Source organism: Dermochelys coriacea, chromosome 2 (assembly GCF_009764565.3).
Source record: "Dermochelys coriacea isolate rDerCor1 chromosome 2, rDerCor1.pri.v4, whole genome shotgun sequence".
Classification (NCBI taxonomy): Eukaryota; Metazoa; Chordata; order Testudines; family Dermochelyidae; genus Dermochelys; species Dermochelys coriacea.
In genome coordinates this window covers 37,751,548-37,768,558 of record NC_050069.1, presented here as the reverse complement: position 1 = coordinate 37,768,558, position 17,011 = coordinate 37,751,548, and the positions used below count along the sequence as shown (strand labels likewise).

General features: G+C 43.8%; 1 protein-coding gene across 1 annotated transcript in view; it reads right to left on the bottom strand.

Annotated features, from left to right (window-relative positions):
- Nucleotides 1-10,387, bottom strand: part of AZIN1 (antizyme inhibitor 1) — a 59,177-nt gene extending 48,790 nt beyond the window's left edge. The window contains 2 exon segments of the mRNA XM_038388873.2: nucleotides 2,598-2,735; nucleotides 10,079-10,387. The gene's annotated coding sequence lies outside the window, so the exon portion shown is untranslated.
- Nucleotides 10,388-17,011: the final 6,624 nt, after the last annotated feature.

Here is a 17,011-nt window from a genome sequence, read left to right as displayed (position 1 = left end):
TTCCCTTCATCTCTCCATTCTGTGGGATCTGGCAGTAAACAAAGCAGATTTTCTAAAGTAGATCAAACCACATTTGTTAGCCCAGATATGCTGTTCAGCAGAAGCAGGGCTTGAAAGAGCAAGGCAGAGCTAAGCAAGAGAATGGGATCATAGTAGTTTCAAAGGAAAACAGCTCAAGCAGTTCCTCCTTTGCCACCATCAGCTGGAAGAGAAGGAAGAAAAATGGGAGGGAAGCAGGTTTAATGGGAATATAAACACACCCTCAGACATGAGCAGATTTTTATGAGTGAAAAAGATTAATAATGATGCTTAAATGACTTTCCTCAATAAGCCATTTATAAGTGGAACAAACTCCCTAGGTGCACATCAGCCAGCTAATTTAAGCACATCTTGGCTGTGTCTGAGGGACCGCTGTGCTTCCGCACATGCAAGATGTGCGTATATTGGCTGATTAACACTTGTGTGCTGTGGCTTTATGCATCACTAGTAAATTAAGATTTAATGTCCTTAAATTCATATCATATTACTTGAAGAGTAACAGTTCCTACCACAAAACAAAACCAGAATGTCTTAAGACATCGCTACAAACAATACATCCAGCTCTACGATAAAACAATTTTCACTATTTCCTATGGCATGTCTGCTAATTTACCAGTAAAAAAAATTAGGAGGCTTTAACATTAAAACATTTTGTGTAGTAGCTTTTGTAACTAATCAACTTAAAGGGATTTGTATCTAGCCAGTTTTCAAAATGAATTTAAAAATTGTTTTAGATTGTACACTACACCCACCCAACTGACAATTCTTCTGATTCTGCAGTGACATTTTCCTATCATTTTAAACGTACTTCCTTTATCCCCTATTTCTGTGAAAGGCCCATCTGCCAAGGAGAACTGACCATGTACAAAGTGCAGTCAAACTCAAAGTGGGGAAAAAAGAAAAAACCACCTGAAAAAAAAACATTCATTACAGTAATCATAGGTGTTATCTGCAAAACAGCAAGCAAGAGATTTTCAGGCAGTTTAATTTGAGAAGCATTCTCTCAGAAGGTAAGCATAAAAGTAAGCATATTTAGATTAATTCAAAACAATTTTCTTATAAGTTTGAAGAAAAATAGCCAACAAAACAAAGCTACAAATCATGATCAGCCAAGTCATTCCCCAACCCTTCCCACCAAAGTGTTTTCTAAAAGGATTCCATCTGTATTAGATACCTTATAAATACCAGTCACTTTGGTATCTCATTTAACTCTGAAGGGTCATTTCAAAAGCACTTGACTGTTCCTAACTCACTTGGGTGCTTTTGGAAGTCTCACCCTGAAGTTTTAAAGAAGAGTTATACAGCAATTAGCAAATAAACCAATACAGCATATTACTTTGAGCCAAACAGGGGAAAAAAAAAGGAACCATGTATAGAATATCAAACCATCTTAACTTTTAGGGTTACATTTAAACCAACAGCAAGACTTATGATAGCCATCTTAAGCAATTGTTTTACAATATTATACAAACGGAGACTATGCAAGTGCAAAATACAGAGCAAGATCTTGCAAGTTAGAAGAGGCCATTGGAAAAAAAAATAAATTGATTCAAAAATGACTAGCATGAGTTCTTGATTTCCAAGAAGTTGAAAAACCTAAGAAAATTACAAAAACTAAAACCTGAACATTTAGTCACTAATACACTTAAGTCATCAGAAGTGCAAGTGTAATGGTATTGGAAGATCTGGTATGGACATTCATCAGAGAGCCAAGTCTTTGCTTTCTTCCGTAGCCTGCCACTGTAATTTTAAGTCTGTTTATAATTTGTACATAATGTCAGTCCAGCACAGAATTCAAGATTCTATTATAATTGAACTATAACTATTTGTGGAAGTAGCAAGGTAATTAGCAAATAATGCAGACAGGCTTTTGGGGAGGCACACCCTTCTAGAGCAGTATTCATACTGACTGTTTACAATAGCAGATTTAACCATTTAGATATAAAACATTAAAAACAGTGATGTGCCAAACATGATTCAATAGTCTAAATAGCTATGATCTCCAACTTAGCACAATGGAACTACAATTGTCAAACAGATTGGAAATAAACATAGCATTTTATTTCAAAAATTTCTGTAACCTGTAGTTGTGATTCAGGAAAGCATTTCAGCATCTGACTTCAGTGGGACTTAACCACATGCTTAAGCACCCTTCCTAAATAGGGAGAGACTTCAGCACAAATTTAAGTGCATTCCTGATTTGTAGCCCAAGATTCCACACATTTCCCCATCATTAAAAGTCTTGTAACAAAAAGAAAAAAGGAGTACTTGTGGCACCATAGAGACTAAAATTTATTTGAGCAGTAGCTCACGAAAGCTTATGCTCAAATACATTTGTTAGTCTCTAAGGTGCCACAAGTACTCCTTTTCTTTTTGCGAATATAGACTAACACGGCTGCTACTCTGAAACCTGCCATCTTGTAACAAAGTAAATTAAATATTTATTAAGATGTATGGATCTATAAAAGAGAATAGATGTGTCCTACACATTTCTCTAAGTTGTTTCCTTGCTTGTGTAGCCGTAACAAAAAAAACCAAACAAAAAAAAAAAGACTTACATGGACAAGTTAGGAGATGGAACCCTACTATCATCAGCTAGGTTCCCAAGGTGGCTCGGCGTTGAAGTCGAACTGTTCTCTATAAAGCACTTCTCCTAGGCCTTCTGGATAGTTGTAAACCTGATCAGAGAGTTTGCCCTGTAGGAAAAATACATAGATAAATAAAATTGATAACTTAGGAGTAAACAACACTTTACCTTCAAATATGCAATTTCTGTTCTTAACTGCACTTTTAATATGGACTGCTGTCTCCTTTTATAGTAATTTACAACAACTTACAGAGCCTGTTTTTCAAAGGTGATTGCACACACAAATGAGCATAAGCAAGTCAAATTGTCATCAGTGACATGTTTAACTATCAATAGATGTTATCCGCCTTATGCCCTCTTGACATTTATTCACTCCTAGAACCTCCTCCCCTTACTGTCTCAGATAGCAACTATGAAAAATCGGGACAGCGGGTGGGGGTTAACAGGCACCTATATAAGAAAAAATCCAAATATCGACTGTCCCGATAAACTTGGGACATCTGGTCACCCTAGTCTCACTACAGTAGCAGTCATCTCCCATATTCCTCAGGGGCCTCAATCCCCTCCCAAAGGGGCTCTAAGGAGCACAGGAGGTCAAAGCTATGTGCAACAATTGAAAATGGCACTACAGGCAGTGGATACAAGGACAAAATGTAATACCTCCGTGGGTGAGGGAGACAGTGGGAAGTACACACTAGATAAGCTTGAGTATGGAGTGACATAAGGGGACATATGGGACTAATTGTCATCAGGTGGCACACATGGAATTTAATCACAGGTTTCAGAGTAGCAGCGTGTTAGTCTGTATTCGCAAAAAGAAAAGGAGTACTGTGGCACCTTAGAGACTAACAAATTTATTAGAGCATAAGCTTTCGTGCATCCGATGAAGTGAGCTGTAGCTCACAAAAGCTTATGCTCTAATAAATTTGTTAGTCTCTAAGGTGCCACAAGTACTCCTTTTCTTTACATGGAATTTAATAGTCGTCTTTGAGGGGATTAGCAGAGTCAGAAGTGGTGCAAAGAGCAGCACTGTTCTGATGGCCCACCTATGATGAACTACAGGTTTGTTAAAACAGATCCTTTTTCAAGAACTTCCCATAGTTCATGGGCCTGCAGTCCCTCTCCCAAGACCATATTTAATTAATCCAAGTAGAGATGATGAACCACAAATCCCCTCAGAGTCAAACACATTTCCCCAATTCCTACCCAGCTCTAATTAGCCCCCACCCCTGAGTGGGTACATATCTTCTAGGACCTCCTACAGTGCTCCTACTTCCTCCCCACCACCCCCTTAACAGAGAGTGGTTGGGAATGTATTCTAGGGGAAAAGTCAGGGACCTTGAGCTATGGGGAGGTCAGAGTCTGTGCATCAAGAAACTGGCAATTTAATGGGCCCTTAAGGGCAAAGCTATTAAATACAGATGCAAAAGTCAAACTAAAGTCTTGTCTACAGAGGGACAGCAAAGAAAATTAAATTCAAATTATTGAAGGTGTGAATTCAAAGTGGCATAGTTAAACTGCATTAAATCACTACATGAAAACATTCATTCTGAATTAAAGTGGCCTTAGTTTGGTTTATTTCAATTCACTTTGAAAGTGAATTTAATTTAATGCTGTTTAGTTTAATTCACTTTCAAAGTGAATTGAAATAAACCAAACTAAGGCCACTTCCATTCTGAGTAACAGCATCCACACAGGAATTTAATGCAGTTTTACTAACACACTTCAAATTCACACCTTTAATTTTCTTAGCTGTCCCTATGTAGACAGCCCCTTAGGTGTTAAAATATGAGGTTTATATACCCGAGTTCAATTACAATAGTCATTTCAAAAAGTACCATAATAGGTCACAGTGGAGTTTAAAGCAGCCCTGCTTACACAAACTGAATTCTTCACAGGTACAAACTCAGAGTGTCTGTCACATTTTAAAATGACCAGTTTGCTTACATTGGTTATCTTGAAACCTGGGACATGCTGAGATTAAAAAGTGCGAGATAATCCATGGTATAAAATACAGAATACTACCAATATTTAATAAAAGTAATCTACATTAAACTTAAAAATTTGAATACCAAAGGGCTACCAAAAATGACTATCTAAACTAGCCTGTTACAGATCCTGTAGCACATAATGGTCTTTTCAACTATAGCAGTTGCTTATATGTGTATTGGCAACGATAAGTGAGCAAACACGAGAATTATGCTAGTTCACATTCCATAATTTGCGCTCCAAACATATCCTCTTTCTTTCCGTCTCAGCAAAGGCATAATAGTAATGCTGTAGTGGAATCTCATTAATAAAATGAGATTACTTTTACAATACAAACTATAGAACATTTGCTAATACAGTTATGACTTAACACTGAACTACATTTGTTAAAAATGAATAGGGATTCTTTACTTCTACCTGACAAAGTTACTTTTCATGTTCAGCTAACTTTAAATTTTTCCACTGCAATTCTTGAAATTAAAGCTAAGCCAATAAAATATTGGTATAAGAAATGTTTTAAAAATCAAGTGTTAATTTCACAAAAGCAAAATATTTAAATATCTACACTATTTTTGGATGCTGTTCAAAAAATGAACATCTGTATGCTGCTTTCAAACTGAGAACATTTTTACAGCAAGATAAGTCTCTTAAAAACAGCTGTTGCAAGCAGAAAAGATGACCTTTACTGCAGTACATAAAAGGCCACACTACAAGCAAATATGATCTGCAGTACAGTCAAATAAATTTTGCCACATGCCGCAAGGAGAGAGCAGGAGAGCCAGTTTCCTTGGAGTTAGAATAAAAATTGACAATTTCTCTAGTGATAACTTCATTGTATTGTGTTTTAGAGGAATGCACTGGAATTTTACTTAAACACACTTAGCATTTTAAATCCTAAACTCAGGATTCCCCCCCACCACACATACACACACCTTATCAGTGATCTCTACTAATGTATAGAAAGTACAATTCACTTCTCATGCAGGAGTATTTAACTCTCAAATATCCATAAAGGATATAACAGCATTAATGAAGTCTAACTTTGAAAAAAGAAAAGGAGTACTTGTGGCATCTTAGAGACTAAAACTTATTTGAGCATAAGCTTTCGTGAGCTACAGCTCACTTCATCGGATGCATTCAGTGGAAAATACAGGGGGAGATTTATATACATAGAGAACATGAAACAATGGGTATTACCATATGCACTGTAATACTGTAATGAGAGTGATCACTTAACGGGAGCTATTACCAGTGGGGGTGGGAGGGAAGAGACCTTTTGTAGTGATAATCAAGGTGGGCCATTTCCAGCAGTTGACAAGAACGTCTGAGGAAAGAATTTTATTTTAAGAGGTAAAGAATTTAACAAATGAACATGTTCAGTTTTCCAGATCAAAACAGGACAGTGCTAAAATGTAAAGTACTACATGCTAACATTTCACACAGGGTTGCCACATGTCCCCAATTCATCTGGGCAGCACAGATTTTAAAGGAATTGCCTCATGTCCAGACTGAAATGCTTGATTTTTCCCTATTTTGACTGAGTCTCAAAGGTGGCAAAAAAATTATTCTTTACTAAGAAGTTTTCAGATGAGGAATTTTTTTTAAATTAAATACCTAGTAGCTGCACTTTGCCTTACAACACTTATAAAATCATTCATTGTCCATACCATTTTACAAACAGGAAAAACTCAAGACACTAAACTAAAATATCCAGGGCCCAAACCCCTACAATCCAGAATCGTCTGACTCACAGGGTTACAGTGTGTTGGCACACTTAGAGGCAGCATGAAGTGCATGGGTCATGGAAACTGAACTATCCCTTTTGTCCCTACACCCCTTCAAGATCACTGTTGAGGCATGCTGGTAGGACAGTATGTGTGGGAAGCTTGCCTTCCCGGCCGCCCTGCAGATCACAATGGCTTCTGTTGCCAGAGTATCCATCTGACCCCTTTCACCAGCACTAAATCTACAATTACTTTTAAACTGAAGCTTATGGTTTATGTAAATTAGCTCATTATTGTCATTAAGTGTTTATATGACTAAATGTCCCTAATTCTCCCCCCCTCCAAGAAGGTGACACTCCTAATTCCCCTCTATGGTAAGAATGGTACAATTTATTACACAGAATATTCACATCAGCATCAAGCCCACTAAGGAAAATACTTGAGACTCAAAACTAGACAAGGTACACAGTCACCTTTTAATTTTATAGCATAGGCTGGGGCAGCCAGAGGTACAGCCCACTGTAGCTCAGTTTCTCTAATATAGAAGGATTCTTCCCCCTCCCCCGAGAAATATTTACATTACTATGTTACTACCAAACCCTGTCCTAGCCTCAGAAGCAGCCACAATCCCCTCCCCACAGGCTTGGAATTCAGTGCTGCCTGTCTGCCACCTGGCTAGGGAATAGAGAGAGAAGGCGGGCTTTGGGGAGAATTGCTGTTCAGTGTATATGAGGCAGAGCAGGGAGGGGGTGTCCACTCTTGCACTCACTGCAGTCAGACACATGGGGTGGGGGGATGCAGTGTCGCAAGCAGCCGCGACAGCAGCAGCATTGTTCGCATGGTGACAGGAAGGAAAGAACCAGACTGGACCAGTCCAGACTGGAACAAACCCCTCCTCCCCTTCCACCACCATTATTCAAGCTGAAATGCGGTTGTCTTTCACATTCACCAAGGGAAGAACAGCAAGCAAGTGCATTATCTCTAAAGCTGGCAACCCTCACAAACTCAGGGAGGAAGAAGAATTGGGGCAATACTTCAGCTCACTCACACAAGCATGCAGTGTAAAAGAACAACTCAGAGTTCTGAGTAGGGGCCCAGAGAAAGGAAAGCCAGAGCTAATCCATTTCGTAATTGTTATACAGCCACTTCCCACAGCAACTGACACAATGCAGCTGTATTCCACTGGGGCTACCCAAACAAGCTATGCTGAGCCACCAGAGACTGCTGTAGACAGGGTCTGAATTGCAGCAACAGTACTTTTGCTCCTGTGTACTGTCACTTCTTGGTTGTGCAGGATGTTGCACAGCAGAAGATGCATACCGAAAAGGATTGAAAGAGGTTTAGTCTTGCTTTCCTCCGATACCCACAATTTGGATCCACTCTTATTGCAGTTACACATTTGTTCCGACTCCAAGCTTATATTTTATATGGATGGCAGCATGCTAAATGTGAGAACATGAATCTTCCAAACCCCATCACCTAACACACGTGTGCACACTTGAAAATATACTAGTCCCCACCTTGTTGCATATATACATGTATAAAGAGTCCTACAGTTCCCTCACCTCCCTTTTGTATACTCACCCCCCAATTCACAACAATATACCTGGCTTTTCTTTCTCCCAGCACCCCCTTCCAACGAAGCAGGTGGTGGGACCATGACACAAACATACCCAGCTGACACCACTCTGAAAATACACTGACAGCTGGACTCCCTTTGTACACATTCTACCAGAAGCAGAGTAGTGACTCAATCCTCCTTCATACACTTTCCACAGGCCACCACTGTGCCTGAGAAGGACATAGGCAATCAGACCAAAAGGACTCCCAAGGCAGCCAGAACAGTGAAAATGGGCTTAACTGAGACAATTCCAAAAGAACTGGTGGGCAGCAGCAACCCAGTTACTGTTAGCCTGACAGACTGGCGGTGGGAAGGGGAGAATATTTGTGTGTGTATGTCCTTGACAACAAGGGAAGGAAAGATTGTGTCTGAGGTTGAGGGTGATTGCAAAGCAGGATAGAGGGAGTACAGAAGAGTATTCCTTACCCATTGGCATATCAGCATTAAGTCAATGTGCCCAAGACATTAAGACCCCCAGGAGAGTGCTACACTAAGCCACTTGTGCAGTATCCTCAACCCCTACATCTTCCATTGCTGCCACATGAGTTTCACATGCCCCTGTCACAAACCCCAGTAACAAAGGCAGACCATAAAGATATCATTGGGGGTTACCACCTGCCAGCACCCACAACGTGGCTCAAGTGGTGAGGATAAGAAAAGAGGTGTGTGACACCACACCAGAACCCGGATGGATAGTCACAGTCACTCAACATGGCCTCTGAGAAGCGAGAGGAGTCTCTGCCATGCTATGAACACCCTCTTCTGCTCCCTATCTAGTCAGGCTGCCTTTACTGATCAAAGCATCCAATTACAAACCTATTCCCCTACACCCCCCAAAATGGCATTCTGAGTGTCAGTTTACTAGAAAGAATCAGTGAAGATCCATATGGGAGGGAAACAACACTACTGAGTCAGGGCAGCTCTGAGGAGGGGAAGTGATGATGAAACTGCTACAAGGACTATTCCTGGGGGAGAGGGGAGTCTCCTTTCACGGTTATTAAGTAGCCAAGTCAAGAGACTCCCCTCTCCTCCCCCAGCCCCAAAAAAAGGGCATCGAGCAATGCAGAAGCAGCTGGAGGAGGAGTCTGCTATTACTGCTAACTGACCCACTTCAGACTGAGACACATCACACAGCCACCCAACCCCCTCCATAGGAATCCGCCATGTTAGAGCAGCTGCTGAGCCCCCCCCTTACATAGGCACATTTGGGTCTGTGGCTCATCTCCTCTCCCCCCCCACTGAATGGATACATCAGCCACGGTACAGCAGCCTCCAGATCCCTGCTGTCTCTCTCTCTCACACACACACACACGGGTGTCCGCCATGTTCGAGGAGCAGCTGCTGAGCACCCTCCACACACACATTCCCTTGCGAAATGTGCAACAGCACCTCACTTCTGCCCCGCTCAGTGAGGACACGCCAGCCCCGCATTAAGCGGCAGAGATCCGCAGCAATGCGTCCTAGGGGAGGGCGCAAATCTGTGACTCATCCCCTTCTTCCCAGCCACCGCTGCTGGAAAAGGGGTGCTGCCCGCGGCTCCCCCAGCCCGCCACGGCTGCCAAGGACCTGCAGCTCACGCCTCCCACAGCCGCTGCTCGGGGCGGGGGTGGCCGCAGGTCCGCAGATCCCTCCTGGAAGCGGCGCTTGGATCCCCCGCCCTCCCGTCATGCGGGGAAGGGGACAAACATCCTCCGCTGTTTCGGGGGGGGGGGGGGGGGGGCTGGAGCCTGCGAAGCCCTAGGAACTTGCCCTCCACCAGCCGGGAGGTCTGGGACCAAAAGCCCGCAGAGCCCGGCTGTGGCCGTACCTCCCGCCGACAAGCCCCAGGCTTGGGAGGGCGTCTGCTTCGCAGCTGCCAGCGTCGGAGGCGTGTGGGGGGGGTCTCTGCTCGCCCCAGCCCCCGGGGGTTTGGGGCTTTCGCTTTCCACCGCACCCCCCTGCCCGGCCACACTGAAAAGGGATGTGCCATCGTTTGGGGGGGGGTGTCTCCCCCCGCCTCCTCCACCGGCCCCTGCGCGGCCATACGCAGTGCCGGAGGTCGGCCTGCCCCCAACCCAAGCCCAGTGCGCCCGGGGTGGGGGGTCTCCCTCCGCCCTGCCCCCCAGCCCGGGTACTCACGTGGGACAACGGCCCGAAAGATTTGGTAAATCGTCTTCGCTTTTTAGGCGGAATTTTTAAAGAGGGATGTGGGAACCTACAGCAGAAATACAGGCGGCGGCAGCGGCGCCCTCCAGGGCCATAGGCTGCGGGGGCGGCCGGCGGGGGAGCGCAGGGCAGCGCTGGGACGGCGGGGCACGGGCGCGGAGAGACGGGCAGGCCGGGAGCGCGAGGGGAGCGAGCCGGGCAGAGCGGGGTGGTGGCGGCGGCGGCGGGCAGGCGGCCAGGCAGGGACACGCGCAACGACGCCGAGCAGGCAGGAAAGAAGAGGAGGGGGCGCCGCAGCCCGGCACTTATAGGAGGAGCGGGGGGCGGCGCCACGCGTCACAAGCATGGGGGAGAGGGCGGCGCCTGCCGCGAGCAAAACCGGTAACCCGCCGCTTTCGCTACCCAGAGCGCCGCGCACGGCTCCGGGCAGGCCTGGGGCGCATGCGCCGGCAGGGAGCGCGCGGGAGCGAGCCGCCCCCTGCCCTTCGCGCCTCAGCTACCGGCGGGGCGAGGCAGCCGGAGCGCCCAGCCCGCAGGTGGGAAACGTGGCGGAATCCGGCCCCGGAGCCACGGGAGCTGCAGCCGGGCCTGGGGCCGGCAGCCGCGTTTCCCCCAGGAATTGAAATTGGAAGCGGGGGCGGGTGTTGGGAGATGGGCGGGGCGACCAGGGTTGAGACCGCGAGGGCGAAGGTCGGCTGTATGGCACCTCGTGAAAAGTGAAAACATGTTTCACGACCCCTTTTTTAGGGTTAACTCGTGTTTTTTAAAATCATCACAGAAATTTAAAGTTGGCTACTCAAGCCTGCTAGGAAGCACGACATCTGCATCCTTCTTGGTTTCTTCTTGTAGTTTTGCACAACCCTTTGGTGTCTTCTTGGGTGTCCGTTACTTCCAGTACTTCATGATATGCTCATGATCAGGCGGGAGGCGACTTCGATAATGCTCAACTGTAGCTGTTGTGACTGGGAGCAGCAAGAGATGAACTTCTACTTCTTCATCCCAGGAAACGTAGCACAAAAAATTGGGTCAAACCATTAGTGATGATAAAGAAGTTGAAGTCTTCATTTATTTGTCATCTGATATTCCACTCTGTGTTCAAAATTTTCTATTCTGTCCTGATCCTATTGCTGGTAGTGTCTAACTCGCTCAACTGTAGGTGTTTTATAGGACAGGCATCTATAAAAGCTATGTAGAGATTGAGCAGAATCCAGAAATAGCTATTGTAGATTTGTAAGAATCAAGTCTGTGTACTTTTTCAGCTGGCTTAACAAACACTTCTTGTCCTCTTCACTTAAGACCTTCATTAGTCAACTTCTGGACTGAAGTTTTTGCTTCTTCTAGTACATTTTCAATGGATATCTCTGATTGATCCAAGGGTAGCTTCTATTGCTGGACAAAGATCTACTACTGTTGTAGCAGATGCCTAGATGACATTGTTTAATGACCCAAGTGGTTTCAACAACAGACTTAGAATGGCATTAGTCTTCTCTGAATTGAGTAAAAAAAGTAGTCCACCAGTCTCATTACTTAGATCTGTCCTATCTTGGATTCTTTCCAAAGCCAGTAATAATGGTTGCAGTAATTTTAAGACAACAGACAAGTATCGCTCATGAGAAAGCCAGCAGGTTTTCCCAGGTTTGAACTTCAGTTCCAGTGTATCTTCTATTTGTTTCCAAGATGTTCAGTCCTTTTGGACTCTTGCTGAAAATGTATGGCTTTTTAATGACTTTTGAAGATTCTGCAGCTTGTACTACCGCTAGCTGGAGTAGATGGCCTCTGCAGTGTGTATAGGAGAGATTAGGGTTACACTTTGCTCTGAGCAAAGCTTTTACTCAACTATGTCTTCCAGAGAAGTTTGTAGCTCCATCAAATGCACAAGCAGCCATCTGTTTAGGATTCAGTTTACAAGCATTTAACTCTTCTAAGATGTCACAGATGCAGCTGATGTGTCTTCTATAACCTGAACATCTAGAATGCATATACTGGCCTACCACGGACATCAAGATAACATACGCAATGACTTAAAACTTGATGCCTATTTGCACTGGTGCATTCATCAGCCATGTATGCATATATTTTGAATATGTGAGAGAGTTCTTCACTTTTTCAATTGCTGAGTCTTTCACTGTTGCACCGCATGCTTCTAGAGAGTCAGCTGCATTTTTTCAGAAGAGATAGCGAGCATTTACCAGTCAAACCAGTTCAAAACCAGTGTCCAACTTCAGGATTAACAAGTGACAATGCACTTTTCATTGGCCTCCAGTTTGTAGTGTGGGATCTCTTGCTGAAATAGAAAGTATGATGCAATAGCCACATAAACAGTTCACATAAACTGAGTTGAGTCTCCAGCATTTTACAGCCTCATTAAGTTCTTCAAAAATTGGCTTTGATAGTGACTGGCTTATGATGCTTTCTGCATGTTGATACAGTCCAGAGCCATGGTGTTTTGCACCCTTTTCATATAGGTTATCAGAATTGGCTTAGCAGATCAGTCTGGCAAACCAAGCTCCTCCACTTTTACTATTTAAATCCATGATATGCCCACATCTTGAATACTGTGTGCAGTTCTGGTCACCCCATATCCAAAAAGGTATATTAGAATTGGAAAAAGTACAGAGAAGGGCAACAAAAATGCTTAGGGGTATGGAACAGATTCCATATGAGAAGAGATTTAAAAAGACTCAAACTTTTCAGCTTGGAAAAGAGACAACTAAGAGGGGATATGATAGAGGCTTATAAAATCTTGACTGGTGTGGAGAAAAAGAAGGAAGTGTTATTTACCCCTTCACTTAATACAAGAACCAGGGGTCACCAAATGAAATTAATAGGCAGCAAGTTTAATACAACAAAAGGAAGTATTTCTTCACACAACACACAGTCACCCATGGAGCTTTTTGCCAGGGATGTTGTGAAGGCCAAAATTATAACAGGGTTCATGAAGGTTAGGTCCATCAATGACTATTAGCCAGGATGGGCAGGGATGCAACACCATGCTCTTGAGCGTCCCTAGCCTCTGTTTGCTAGAAGCTGGGAATGGGCAACGGGATGGATCACTCGATGATTCCCTGTTCTGTTCATTCGCTCTGAAGCACCTGGAACAGTAACTGTTGGAAGACAGGATACTGGGATAGATGGACCATTGGTCTGACCCAGTATGGCCGTTCTTACATAAAAAATAATTATAATAATAAAGTTTAGTACAGAAATTCCCCAAGATAATGATATCTCCTCTTGAGATAGCGATGATGAGAGATAATAACCTTGGCAAATAATGCATTTTAAAAATCTTGGCCTACTAGGAAACATATATTTATATAAGTTTCCCAGTCACAAATCTAGCATTCTGGAGCGAAGTCACTAAAACAGTCCAATGCTCGGCTGATGTTGTTTTTTGTGCCACTGTTCACACTACCACTCCGTCCCCAATGTCCCTACACTGTCACCTTCTGCTACCACCTGCCACTGTGACCTCGGCAAGTCAGTCTCTCGCAGTTCTATCCAGCTCTCAGTGGGGGAACCTCACGGCTAGTGCAGGCTGGGCTGTCTCTTCCACAGAAACAATGTCCTCATAGCAGGTCTAAGCACTTAGATTTGATTATTAGTCATTTCAGTTCTAGTGGTCACTTAACAAATCAAAAGACTCTCCATGGAGCTTAATCAGCTCTCTTCTAAACAGGAGAGAGGGACAGGTCAAATAGTGCCTTTGACTCTTAGGCAGAGCCCATATGACCAAGCAAAACTCCTATGCCCCACCTTCTCTCTCTTCACTAGGATATAGCATCCAAACCTCCTGCTTAGCAAGTGCAGTTCAGTTTAGGTTGCCCAGTGCTTAATTTGTAATGAAAGAGGTACCAGGGCTCAGCCCTAGCACAAATTAAGCACTGAGGGAGATCCTCTCATTCAGACAGGCTCAGTACAGTTCTGCTGCCCTTTACTCATACAATAAGAACAACAACATTTCATGACCCTCACATTTAATACTTATGTGATTTGTAACCCAACCCCAGCCAAAATTGATCAGTTGGGCAGCACAGCTCTGTCTGCTGAATACCTAAGCAGAGTAGGTGTGTTCATGTAAATACAGTCTGGTCCTGAAGCCTTTCCACCCACCACTGGCTCATCACTAGCTGTCAGGGGAGAGCTCATTCAGACCTTGCTTATAAATAATAATTTGAAATTATTAGGTAGGCCAATATAGCCAAAACAAATGTACTGACATTGTCATAAATAACAGCTGTATGAGGAAGCTAGTCTTTGTTCATACTTTTCAAACCCATTATGCTTTCTCAGGTACAAGTATTTTCTCATATACTGCATATGCTTTTAAAGTGTCTATTAATGTTTCAATTTCAATTCAAATTTCCAACCAAGGACTAAATTGGCAACACTGCATGTAACTGGGGGGAGAGGGAGTGTTGGGGAAATTTGGGGGGGTCCACCCCCTGGGAGGGGGTCTTGGGGAATCCATGACAGGCAGCCTCCCCTCACTGGGGGCAGCCAAAAGGGACTTGCTCCGTTCCCTGAGGGGTTGCAGTAATGTGAACTGGGGCCTCAGAGGTGCGGAGGAGGCTGAGGACTGCAGTGTGATGGGGTCGGGGGGAGGGAGGGTTAGAGGAAGATAGGGTAGTAGCCAGTATCTACTTGGGGCCTCACAGCGCCTCAGCAACTCCCAGGTTGGCCCTCTGGACCAGCAGGGTATCCTGTGGGAGAGGACAGGCTGGCTACCAACACACCACCCTGTGAGGCGGCAAAGGAGGAAACAACTCACTAGGATATCATAAAACTGGAAGGGACCTCAAGAGGTCATCTAGTCCAGTCCCCTGCACTCCAGGTAGGACTTAAGTATTATCTAGACCATCCCTGACAGGTGTTTGTCCAACCTGCTCCTAAAAATCCCCAATGGTGGAGATTCCACAACCTCCCTAGGCAATTTATTCTGGTGCTCAACCACCCTGACAGGAAGTTTTCCTAATGTCCAATATAAATTGCCCTTGCTGCAATTTAAGCCCGTTGCTTCTTGTCCTATCCTCAGAGGTTAAGAACAATTTTTCTCCTCTTCCTTGTAACAACCTTTTATGTACCTGAAAACTGTTATCATGCCCCTCTCAGTCTTCTCTTCTCCAGATTAAACACACTCAGTTTTTTTCAATCTTCCCTCATAGGTCATGTTTTCTAGACCTTTGATCATTTTTGCTGTTCTTCTCTGGACTTTCTCTAATTTGTCCACATTTTTCATGAAATGTGGTGCCCAGAAGTGGACACAGTACTCCAGTTGAGGCCTAATCAGTGTGGAGTAGAGTGGAAGAATTACTTCTTGTTTTGTTTACAATATTCCTGCTAATACATCCCAGAATGATGTCTGTTTTTTTTTGCAACAGCGCTACACTGTTGACTCATATTTAACTTGTGATCCACTATGACCCTAAGATCCCTTTCTGCAGTACTCCTTTCTAGGCAGTCATTTCCCATTTTGTATGTGCGCAACTGATTGTTCCTTCCTAAGTGGAGTACTTTGCATTTGTCCTTATTGAATTTTATCCTATTTACTTCAGACCGTTTGTCCAGATCATTTTGAATTTTAATCCTATTCTCCAAAGCATTTGCAGCTTGGTATCATCCGCAAAATGTATAAATGTACTTGTGATGGGTTGGATCACAGAAAACCCCTTGGGAATTGCCAACTGATGTGCTGAGACTACCTCTGAGCCCGCTTTCCCTGCCAGCTTGGGACTTCAGTGTCCTGCCTGGTTTGAGGCAGACATGCTTGCCTGCTACAAACCCAGACCCAGGTCTGAACCACGTCCCCCAAATGCTGCAGGCTTAACTGGAAACAGCTTAAGTATTCCTGTCTCCAACACTCAGGTACGCAGCTCCCAATGGGGTCAAATAAATCCATTTTACCCTGTATGAAGCTTATACAGGGTAAACTCACAAATTGTTCGCCCTCTATAACACTGATAGAGAGGTATGCACAACTGTTACCTTCCCACCCACCCCCCCCCGGTATTAATACATAATCTGGGTTAATTAATAAGTAAAAAGTGATTTTATTAAATACAAAAAGTAGGATTTAAGTGGTTCCAAGTAATAACAGACAGAACAAAGTAAATTACCAAACAAAATAAAACACGCAAGTCTAAACCTAATATAGTAAGAAAGTGATTACAGGTGAAATCTCACCCTCAGAGATGTTCCAATAAATTTCTTTTACAGACTAGCCTCCTTCTAGTCTGGGTCCAGCAATCACTCACACCCCTGTGGTTACTGTCCTTTGTTCCAGTTTCTTTCAGGTATCCTTTGGGGGTGGAGAGGCTACCTCTTGAGCCAGCTGAAGACAAAATGGAGGGATTTCCAGGGGCTTAAATAGACTTCCTCTTGTGTATGGAAACCCCTTCTCTCCTATGCAGAATTCATCTCCAAGATGGAGTTTTGGAGTCACATGGGCAAGTCAAATGTCCATGCATGACTCAGTCCTTACCAGCCAGGTCCCATTCCCAGGAAAGCTCAGATGTGGACTGGCATCTCAGAGTTCATTGTCAGCTTAAGTGTTTCTTGATTGGTCACTTAACTTTCAAATCCCTTTCTAAAGAAGCTGACCAAATGCCTTACTAAGGCTACTTAAAATCAAACAAGTACACAGCCAATAATCATAACTTCAAATACAAAAATGATACATGCATACAAATAGGATGACTCTATCCAGTAAGTCATAACCTTTGCAGAGATATGTTACATGGCATATCTAGCGTAAAACATATTCCAGTTATATCTTATTTACTTTCATAAGCATATTTCCATAAAGCATGATGGGATGCAATATCACAGTATTCTCTATGCCATTATCTAAATAATTGATGAAGATATTGAACAGAACCGGACTCAGAACTGATCCCTGCGGGACCCCAC